The following is an 11,509-nucleotide window of genomic DNA, read 5'->3' as shown; positions in this document are numbered from 1 at the left end:
CTCTCTCTCTCAAAATAAATAAACATTAATAAAATGAATACATGTTTAGGCATCAGTAGAATCTAGATGTGGTCATTTAACCAGTTGCAATGCAATTTCATTCATCTACTCAAGAGGGAATACAGATACATTCTGTTTGGCATAACATGGGGAAAAGCTTCCAATAGTTAAGTTTCCAGGTATCACAAAGCCCAGAAAAAGACCAATATCAGGCCCTGTACTAAGTACATTACTGATCCACAATGTCTTAACTATGAATGTGAAATCCAAAAAGTTCTGAAAACCAAACTATCATGAGGTTATTTATAATATGTGTTTGTCCCACTTAATGTGAATATATTTATATGTTTTACTGAAGACAAGGCAGCATGTATAATAGATTTGAGTACTTTACAGAAATAATTCACTTGCTTCCTCCTAAAAAATATTACCCTAACTTCGGACTTAGCCATACGACTTGCTTTGGGAACATGACTGTAGGTGATGAGAGCAGGGGAGCAGGGCAAGGGCTCTAAGTCACTTGTGGGATTTGAGTTTGGCTTGTCCCTGTGTCCCTTGTTCCTATGATTTGACATGAGGAAGCCTGCCCCAGGAAATTGCTGATCCAAGAAGAGTGAGAAGAAAGAGTGAGAGTAGTGAGAGAATAGCCTCTCCAAACTGCAATCTGTTAAAGACACAGCCAATCCTGGCTGAGCCCAGATGACCGGCAGCCTGAAGCAGTCATCCCTTCTGACCCACAGATCTATAAGTAAGAAAAACATACAATTGCTTTTGTAAGCCTTTGAGTTTGGGAGTGTTTTGTTAATGTGGAAATATTGAGGCAATAGCTGACTGACACAATGTATTTGATTTTGGACTGCTATTCCAACCTCTGTTGGAGGTATTGCATAACATACAGTATATAAACTATATTTCCTTTTGTAAACATGCTCTCTAAATTTTGAAACACACTTGGCCTTAGGGTTTTGAATAAGAAACTGTAGTTTTGCATTTTATATAATCATTATAACATGCCAATGAGATATTCCCATTTTACAGATGAAGAAACGGAGTCTCAGATGGGTTATATTAACTTGTTAAAGGTTTTATCACTAACAATTGGCAGAGCCAAGATTTGATTCCAGGATTCTGACACAGATCTATATTCTTCAACATTAGGCTATTCTGCTTTACATAGGTGGTATTAGTATCCAGTAAAATATACAAAACACACACAAAAAATGATTTTTATTGCGGTTACCCCTGTTATTTTTCCTGCTAATAAATTTCTAATAACTTCTAGCCTCAATTCTTAGGGAAAAAGTCATAAACATTTTGCATTTGTTGAGACAGTCAATAGAGGCTTTTCCCTTAACAGGTTGAAACATAAGCATTGAAATATAAGTTTGAAATAATCATTTTAATGGTGGAAATTAATTAAATCCCTGAAAGCTATCATGTTTTAACTATTTCTTGTCTAATTTTGCTGTACTTAACTGCTGATATTCAGAGTTCACAATAAACCAGTCATCTCTATCATGAGGGCAAATTTTGATTTCAGTCTCATTGACTGATTTCATAAATTATACTGAAGAAGATTGCTGTGATATTTCCTTTTGGGGATTTTAATTAACCAGTAGAGTTCCTCTGACTGATGTTAGTCATTAGTCAATCTTTTTTAGAAATTATCTGGTTGTTAAATATCAAAAGTAACAAATTGCCTTAATGGTTATATCACTATCAGAAATATGAACCTTCCTTGTTTAAAGAAAATGTGCCTAAGTCCTTGCTTCATTTCCTGGTCAGAATCAGGTGCCCAATTCTTTAACTAAAAGTTCACAAAATGATGGGGTGCCTGGGTAGCTCAGTCGGTTGAATGTCTGTCTTGATTTCGTCTCAGGTCATGATCCCAGGGTCCTGGGATCAAGCCCCACGTCGAGCTCTGCACTGAGCATAGAGCCTGCTTGAGATCCTCTCTCTCTCCCTCCTTCCCTCTCTCTCTCTCTCTCTCTCTCTCTCCCTCTGCCCCTCCCCTGCTCTCTCTCTCTCTCTAAAATAAAAATAAAATAAAGTTCATAAAATGAGTATAACACAAAATTAAATCAAATTATGAATTTTAGCTTCCACTAGAGTTGATTCAGGCTCTTTCTAGGTCGAATAATTTGGCTCTTGTTACCTTCCTGAGACTTACTGCATAAGAGGAATATTCAATTTTGTGAAAGTAGGCTGACTTCAGAATTATGATATCTTGCCAACACAGATAGATTTCATCAAAAAATTCTAAGATTAATTGAATTGAACAGTAGAGGACAATGGCAAAATGAACAAATCCATTCTTACATTTCAGATTTCTTTGGAGTTTGGCAAAGCAGTGGGATCAACATTTTAGTACACATATTGGCATTGTAATGATAGAAGTGACTTTATAATATTTTATTTATTTTTCTAATTTAAAAATTCCAATTTTAGTAGTATACATTAGTCAAAAAAATGTTTGAAGTAAAAACAAAGCAATTGATCATCCACAATCTCACATCTAAAACATAACAAGTGAAGATTTCGGTGTATTGTAGAAAAGTATCAATAAGAGAATAACTCGTAATTTAAAATAAGCTTGACCTTGGGGTGCCAAGGTTGGGCATCCAATTCTTGATTTTGGCTTAGGCCATAACCTCATGGTTTGTGAGATCGAGCCCCAAGTTGGGCTCTCCACTGACAGTGAGGTGCCTGTTTGGGATTCTGTCTCTCCACTTTGCTGCCCCTCCCCCACGCATGCTTGCTCTCTCTCTCTCAAAATAAGTAAAAATAAACTTTAAAAATAGAATCAAATAAGCTTGACCTTTATTCTTCATTTATGTAAGCTATGCTTAGACTTGGAAGATTTAGTGACTTAAATAATTTATTGTTTGGATTTAGTCATTATAGAAATATGATGGAGTTCTCTGATCTTGTTTTCCCCATAATTTGGTTTCTACATGTCTATATATCTGGTTTCTATATGTATAAATGACAGAGAAGGAGTTTCTAAATTAACTGATTCCTCATGCTGTCTTTTCTTAGTGTCCTATGAATAGAGGATAAATTATTGGAGGCTAAGAAATGGGAAGAATTTCTAATGTTTGCTTGAAAAAGCTGGGAAATCTGGGGTGCTTGGGTGGCTCAGTTGGTTAAACATCTGACTTCAGTCTAGGTCATGACCTCACGGTTCATGGGTTCTAGTCCTATGTCAGGCTCTGGGCTGACAGCTTGGAGCCTGGAGCCTGCTTCGGATTCTGTGTCTCCCTTTCTATCTCTGCCCCTTCCCTGCTCATGCTCTGTGTGTCTCTCTCTCTCTCAAAAAGCTGAGAAATCTTAGTTTTATTAGTCACTGGCTTAAAATGTTTCAAAAACAACAATAACAATAACCCTAATAATGATTCACAAATCACTCTTTTCAAATACTTATCAATCAATATATACATATCTCTGTTTAGAGCTTTTCAAATTTAAACAGAAAATGTAGATTGAGGAATATCTCTGAGGGAATGAAAAGGATTAAATGTTTGTATTCTTTGGAAGACAAATATGTCCCCTGTGTCTGTAAGGAACAAGGGTTAGTACATTAATGACACCCACTGCTTTTGTTTGTTGGGTTTCTTTGCAGGGAGAGGAGCAGTGGAGGAGGGTGATTCATTTGTTTCTTTTATAAGCGACCCCAAACTATTAACAACAGAGCACCAAGACTCAAGGACAATTCTATGCAGTTTAGTTAACTTGTAAATGACATTTGTTTGGGGAGTTGAAAAACATATCTGCATTTGATTTAAAACTCTGTACCAAAATAAAATGAAGATGTTTTAAGTTTACTTAAACTACTCTCCTCCAGAATGAATTGGCTTTCAAACTGACGTTTGCTTTTTTTTTTTATAAAACATTTTTTTTTAACGTTTATTTATTTTTGAGACAGAGAGAGACAGAGCATGAACAGGGGAGGGTCAGAGAGAGGGAGACACAGAATCTGAAACAGGCCCCAGGCTCTGAGTTGTCAGCCCAGAGCCTGACGTGGGGCTTGAACTCACTGACTGCGAGATCATGACCTGAGTCAAAGTCGGCGCTTAACTGACTGAGCCACCCAGGCGCCCCTGACATTTGCTTTTTTAATACAAAACTCATTATTAGCACTGGTATAGGTGCTGATTAATCAGAAAAGAGGCCAGCCTTCAACCACCACCTTTAGGCTGAACTAATGGTACTTGCTGACTGTTAGTCCTATAGGCTTCCTCGATCTCATTTCTCTTTTTGTCCAGAAAATCTTCATAAAACTTCAGAACTAAAAGTAAAAATAATAGAAGTAGAAGTCATAATAAAAACAACAACAAAAAGGACTAGGCTCTCTGAGATCAGGAATAATATTATAGAATTATTGTCTATTCATTAAAAAGACTCCTATTATTAATGCTAAAAATACCCAGGGCAATTCAAGTCTATAATCTGACGCCTGCTAAGTCCCTAAAGAATTGAGAATGTTAGGTTTTGGTCTAATAATTTTTGTTGTTGTGTCGTCATTTCTCAAAATCTTTTTATAAATCACAATTATGTGTCTGTTGACACTAATGTCAATGGTATATGAGTTTGTTTACTCTTTTTGATACTAGGAATTACTTGAATCAAGAGAAAGGTAGTCTAGCCCATTGACAGCAGAGTCTTGAAGCTTCTTTTCCACAGAGGCTTATAAGGCAGTACTGTTCATACACAACATGTCACTAATTTTCTTAACCCTGTGAGATTGTCCCTAGTCACCATAAAGAAATTTAGGCTCATGGGGCACCTGGGTATCTCAGTTAGTTAAGTGTCCAACTTCCAGCTCAGGTTGTGATCTTGTGGTTTGTGGATTCAGGCCCTGCATCAGGGTCTGTGCTGATAGATCAGAGCCTGGAGCCTGCTTTGGATTCTGTGTCTCCCTCTCTCTCTGCTCCTTCCTCCCTCATGCTCTCTCTGTCTGTCTGTCTCTCTCTCTCCTAGAAATAAACATTAAAAAATTAAAAAAAAAAAGAAATTTAGGCTCAGAACTAAATGACTTGCTATAAAGCACACATATAGTAAATGGTGGTGCAAGACTGCCTGCCTTTCAGCACATGCTATCTCATAGAGAGACAGAGTGAACTGGGAATACAAAGAAACTCCTGGGGCTGTCACTTCTGAATCGTTAGAACATAACACAGAAAACTCATGCTTTTCCTGTCCCCACACTGCCACCTTAATATTTTCCACCCAGTAGACTTGACTGTGGAAGTCAGTCTTCTTGGGGGAAATAAAGTGGTGTCATTAGGAATATACCAGCTTGGGTAGGGAGAGCTAGGTTATGGAGGTGGAGGAAAGAATTGGTGCTAAGTAGCCAGTCCCGGTGTTGGCAAGATGACAAGTATAGATGTGCCCCACCTCATAGCCAGTGCTGAAACTTATTCTCTGCTGCCTGGCCTCAGGGACCCCCAAATTTTCCCAGCCAAAGAACCACCTCAATTTCAGTGACTGAGAATGGTTCTGCTGATCTACTTGCCATTCTGGTTTCCTGGTTCTACAAAAAAAAAAAAAAAAAAAAAAAATTGTTGGGAACACTCTCACTTTAGGAATAGACAAAAGAACCTTTGAAAATCTCTATAAGCAGAGCTGTACTGGTTGTTCACAGTGGTTACTCCTGGGAAGGGGAAGATTTTCACTTTTAACAACTTGTATAGTATTTAAATTTTTATGACAGCATATTAGTTTGCATTAAATAACACAACTAAATACTTTAAAATCTATGTAAGCTCTATCAACTGTGCAATGAAAAAAAATCAGTATTTTGTCTTTTGACATTTCTTACAAAAACTCTCATTGATGTCTATACTATTACTTTCCTCTTCACAACTTTATGTAAAAAAGCACTTTGAAAGACAGCACAAGATGATATTTCCAGTCTACCATTCAAAGTTGACTGATACTAATTTGTGTCCTGGCTCCCTCTATAATTTGCTATGTGACCTTAGGCAAATCACTCAACCGCTCTGGACCTTGGTTTCCTATGATACAACTTGACTAAAGAATGCTTATAGGTTCTCCCTTATAACTCATTGATAGATTAGGTGATTATTTCTATTATGTTGCATGGTTGCTAATAGTTCCTTGGTATCCACTCTCTTTGCTGTTTACTAGGACTCCCAGCTACAAAAGATATTCCTCAAACTTCCTTGTAGTCAATGCGATATGAACAGAAGTGATGTTTGCAGCCTCTGGGTTGTACCTTTAGAAGCAAAAAGCATGTCTTTCTGCTGAATCTTGCCCTCTTTCTCTTTGCTCAGATGCTGACTAAGGATATGTATTAGCAGTTCATCTTCAACCATGGGGAGAGAACAACACCGTCCTAAATGGCAGAGACAGAAGAAACTTCAGGCTTTAACATTAAGAAGCTACCTTTATTATCCCCTATTTAGTTAGGATGTTTTATGAGAGAGAAATACACTTCTTTTTTTTTTTTTAACTTATTTATTTTTTGAGAGAGAGACTGAGAGATAGAGAGAGAGAGAGGGAGAGGGAGAGGGAGAGAGAGAAGGAGAGATAAAATCCCAAGCAGGCTCCATGCCGTCAGTGCAGAGCCTGATGTGGGGCTTGAACTCATACTGTGAGATCATGACCTGAGCCAAGATCAAGAGTGGGACACTACCAACTGAGCCACCCAGGCACCCTGAGAAATACACTTCTACCTTGTCTAAATTACTTTTGGTAAATTGGGCATTTTGTTTTGGCAGTTAAAGTTGGAATTTGGAATTGCAAGGAAAAACCAGGTTTATTATACTCTACCCAACTATGTTTCAATTTGTCTTTCTTTAATCCCTTAGTTTAACCATGTCTACTCTTCTTAGCGGCACTGATTCTCTGTGGATTTATTTTTATTTTTTTCAAAGAGAGAGAGAGAGAGAGACAGAGTGTGAGTGGGGGAGGGGCAGAGAGAGAGGGAGACACAGAATCCAAAGCAGGCTCCAGGCTATGAGCTCTCAGCACAGAGCCTGACGGGAAGTTCAGACCCACGAATCATGAACCTAAGTTGGATGCTTAACCAACTGAGCCACCCGGGTGCCCCTTTCTCTCTGTGGATTTAAACAAACATGTGGTCCTATAGCAGGAAATCATAATCATAAACTCTAAGTATATCCTTGTTATGACAGATAGTCAGTTTTTTTTTTTTATTGTTGGCTGGTGGCCAGGTAAATATTTGTATATATGTTTTATCAGACACACAGGATAGACAGTAGAGTGAAGGACCTGTATCTTGTTCTTTTTATCCACTATAGCAGTCTACACAGAGCCTAGCATATTGTAAATGTTCAACAAATAAATGCATAGTTTTTTTTAAGTTTATTTATTTAGTTTTGAGAGAGAGAGAGAGAGAGAGAGAGAGAGAGAGAGAGAGAGACTGTCTGTGCACATGTGTGCAAGTAAGTGGGGGAGGCGCAGAGAGGGAGAGAGACAGAATCCCAAGAAGACTCTGCACCATCAGCACGGAACCCAATGTGGGATTCGAACTCATGAACCATGAGGTCATGACCTGAGTTGAAGTTGGATGCTTAACCCATTGAGCCCCCCAGGTGCCCCAATAAATGCATAGTTAATGCTCTGGTGAAAGAGAGAGGGTGCATCTAGTAAAGTTGGGTAAGAACCCTGACCTCTGGCTTTTATAGATCTTATGATTGAGGCTGATGCCACGTAGCTAGTCAATAGGGTGGTGGCTGCATCATTTAGTTCAGAGATGGGTATATGACAAGGCCAGGTCAATCAGAAGCAATTATTACAAGATTTTTGTTTAAAGTGTGGACTAAGAAAAACTTCCACTCTGTCGGGGTTATATCTTGGAGCTGCCAGGAAACAGTTTTCTCCCAGAAGTGGAGAGCCTTCGTGGGAACAGAGACCACCTCGTGGAACAGAGCTCACTCAGAGGCCAAATCAGGATAACATTGTCTCAGCGTCTGGATTCAGCCCTACCCATGAATTTTTCAATAAAATGAGCCAATACATTACTCTTTTTGTTTATTGCAGTTTCAGTTCATCCTGACTAATATATAACACGTAGGTTCTGGTACCAGATTGTTACTCTTGGGGAATCATTTCACCTTTCTGAATGTTGAGCATTGGATTTGATTTCTAAAGTGCTTTCGAGCTGTAATTTCCATGATTCTTTCTTTGTGTGTATATGATTCAGTTAGGGTAATGCTAGTTGCTTTAGCAGATAGATCCTAGCATCTCAGTAACATAATACAAAAGATGTTCATTTCTCACTCATAAAGTCCAAAAGAGGTATCTGACTGGCAAGTGTCTCTCCTCCAAGTAAAGATTTAGGGCTTCGTTAATCTTGTGGGTCTGCTATTTTGACCTGTGGGCTCCCAGCTCACCATGCTTCTTGTCACTAAGCCAGGGAAATAGAAAACAAAGATGGTATGTTATGGAGGGATGGAAGGTTATTGGACAGGTCTACAATTAGCACCTATCACTTTTGCTCACACTCTATTAGCTAACACAGGATCACATTTAATTACAAACAAGGCTGGAAAAGCTTCCAGGAAGGAGAAAAAATAGACTTGGTGTATAGCTACTCAGTCTCTGCCACAGTAAGCCCTTGACCCATGCTTGGTAGCTGGGTTCTGTATCTGTAATTCAAGCTGGTTAACTATATGTTATATCCCAGAAATTAGTCCTGTTGGTCCTGAAAGGGAATACAAAGAGAAATATAGCCATTAACAAGTTGAACAAACAAAAGTTTGTTAGTAGAAAATACTGAAAGGAGGTCTTTAGGTCTGATTGAACTTCTAGGCTTGGTTTCTATGAAGTGGTAAGAGGGATGGTTGGACTTTTAGGCTGTGTTTACATTTGAAGGGTGGGGGGGACAAAGACATAAAAACACCAATCATCCATTCATCCAACAAAGCTTTATCGCACATCACAACTCTGCTGGGAAGCAGCACATTTAAAGGTTATTGATAGTGTCGGTGGCATTAGATAGAGCACAGAAAGGCTGAACACTCAAGTGCAGCTCTCCTCCACAGTACCACCAGTGTTGCCTGCTAGTGGCTTCCTTGCTGGTTTCATGCCTCTCGCTCAGGCAGTAGGGAGTCTAGAGAAGTGACCTCCTGTCTCAAGACATGGTTTATAATTCCTTGAAATGACAAATTCATGCTCTCTTTCAGGGTGCCTCGGAGGCAGTGGGCTGCTTCAGGATGAAGATGAACATCTCTTTCCCAGCTATTGGCTGCCAGAAACTCACTGAAGTGGATGATGAACTCAAACTTCCTACCTTTTATGAGAAATGTATGCCCACAGAAGTTGCTGCTGATGCTCTGGGTGAAGAATGGAGGGTTATGTGGTCTGAGTCAGTGGTGGCAATGAAAAACAAGGCTTCTCCATGAAGCAGGGTGTCTTGACCCTTGGCTATGTCCACCTGCTGCTGACTTCTACAGAGCAAGGAGGACTGGAGAAAAAAATGTAAATCTGTTCAGGGTTGCATTGTGGATGCCCATCTCAATGTTCTCAACTTGGTCATTGTAAAAAAGGGGAGAAGGATATTCCTGGGTTCACTGATACTACTGTGTCTCGTCACCTGGGGCTCAAAAGAGCTAGCAGAATCTGCAAACTTTTCAATCTCTCTAAAGAAGATGATGTCCACCAGTATGTTGTGAGGAAGCTGCTACACAGAGAAGGTAAGAAACCTAGAACCAAAGTGCCCAAGATTCAGTCTTGTTACCCCATGTGTCCCCCAACACAGGTGTTGGCATATTGCTCTAAAGAAACAGTGTACTAGGAAGAATAAGGAAGATGTTGCAGAGTATACTAAATTTTTGGTCAAGAGAATGAAGGAGGCCAAACAAACCCACCAGGAACAGATTGCCAAGAGATGGAGGCCAAACAAACCCACCAGGAACAGATTGCCAAGAGATGGAGGCTGTCTTCTCTGAGATTTTCTACCTCTGAATCAAGTCAAAAATGAGATTTTCTGGGGCACCTCAGTGGCTAGGTTGGTCAAGCATCTGACTCTTGATTTCGGCTCAGGTCATGATCTCACAGTTCATGAGTTCAAGCCCCACATCAGGGTCTATGCTGACAGCACGGGATTCTTTCTCTCCCTGTCTCTCTTCCCCTCCCCTGCTTTTGCTCACATGCTCTCTCTCTCTCTCTCTCTCTCAAATAAATAAATAAATAAATAATAAAAAATGTTAAAAATGAGATTTTCTAAGAGTAACAAATAAGTTAGATATTAAAAAAGGACAAATTCATCTTATTTGATACCTTGCAACTTAATTAAGGAGTATTTTCCACTATGGTGAAACAAACCAGAACCCACATTTGAAAAAAAAATTCTCTACCCGATATGCAATATTTAAAAAGTCATATATAGAAATGCCTGACCTTCGGTTAAGCGTCCGACTTCGGCTCAGGTCACGATCTCGCGGTCCGCGGGTTCGAGCCCCGCGTCGGGCTCTGGGCTGATGGCTCAGAGCCTGGAGCCTGCTTCCGATTCTGTGTTTCCCTCTCTCTCTGCCCCTCCCCCGTTCATGCTGTCTCTCTCTCTCTGTCTGAAAAATAAATAAACGTTAAAAAAAAATTTAAAAAAAAAAAAAAAAAGAAAAAAAAAAAAAAAAGAAATGCCTGACCTTGACCACTCAGCCCCTCATTTCTCATTTCACTGTCTTTATCTTATGCATTACCATATTTATGCTTCCATTTGAGTCTCTGTGGCTTAAGGCTGCATTTGATTTTTTTCTTAGCTCCCTTTCCTGCATAATGTTTTTTTTTTTTTTTTTTCATACTTCTCTAGGCTATGTGATTCTGAGTTAACACCTTCCATATAACATTCCTCTCCAGACACAACCCAAACTCTCATCTTGGGAGGGCAGTTCCTGCTCAGACTGCCAATATCACTGGGGTAAGTTCCACACACATTCCACACCACTCTAACAGCTTTTATCACTTGTCCAGTATGATAGTATTTGTATTTTTGTCCGCCCATCACTCTTACTCTCCCTGCTTCTTCTGGTAACAGAATCCTACATAGGAATTACCAAATGATGCAATAAGCTTTATGGTCACAATGGACCAGAGTTTACAATCTATTTTTTAATGTCTGCCAGAGTCATGTGAAAAAAGATAAGAAAGGATCTTATTTATTTTCTGAATATCTCAACCAGTTGTATGCTTCCTTCATTTAAAAGAAAAGCATAAATGGAAATATATAACACACTGAGTTTTTCTCTTTTTTTGCTAGAGAAATATCTACAATGTTCTATGTGCATACTGTGACTTCAGGGCAAGTGATCCTCAAGTAGTTGGGTTTTTTTTGTTTTTTTTTTCCTACAAAAAAGTGTACATAGTTCACAACATTTTCTCTTTTTTTTTTTTTTAATTTTTTTTTTTTTTAACGTTTATTTTTGAGACAGAGAGAGACAGATCATGAACGGGGGAAGGGCAGAGAGAGAGGGAGACACAGAATCGGAAGCAGGCTCCAGGCTCTGAGTCATCAGCCCAGAGC

General features: G+C 39.1%; 1 pseudogene; it reads left to right on the top strand.

Annotated features, from left to right (window-relative positions):
- Positions 1–8,875: 8,875 nt before the first annotated feature.
- LOC132673225 (small ribosomal subunit protein eS6-like) lies at positions 8,876–10,133 on the top strand (annotated as a pseudogene).
- Positions 10,134–11,509: the final 1,376 nt, after the last annotated feature.

The sequence above is a fragment of the Panthera onca genome, chromosome C1, assembly GCF_046562875.1.
Source record: "Panthera onca isolate mPanOnc1 chromosome C1, mPanOnc1 haplotype 2, whole genome shotgun sequence".
NCBI lineage: Eukaryota > Metazoa > Chordata > Mammalia > Carnivora > Felidae > Panthera > Panthera onca.
Note: the sequence above shows the minus strand (reverse complement) of the source record. Positions and strands in the feature narration are given on the sequence as shown.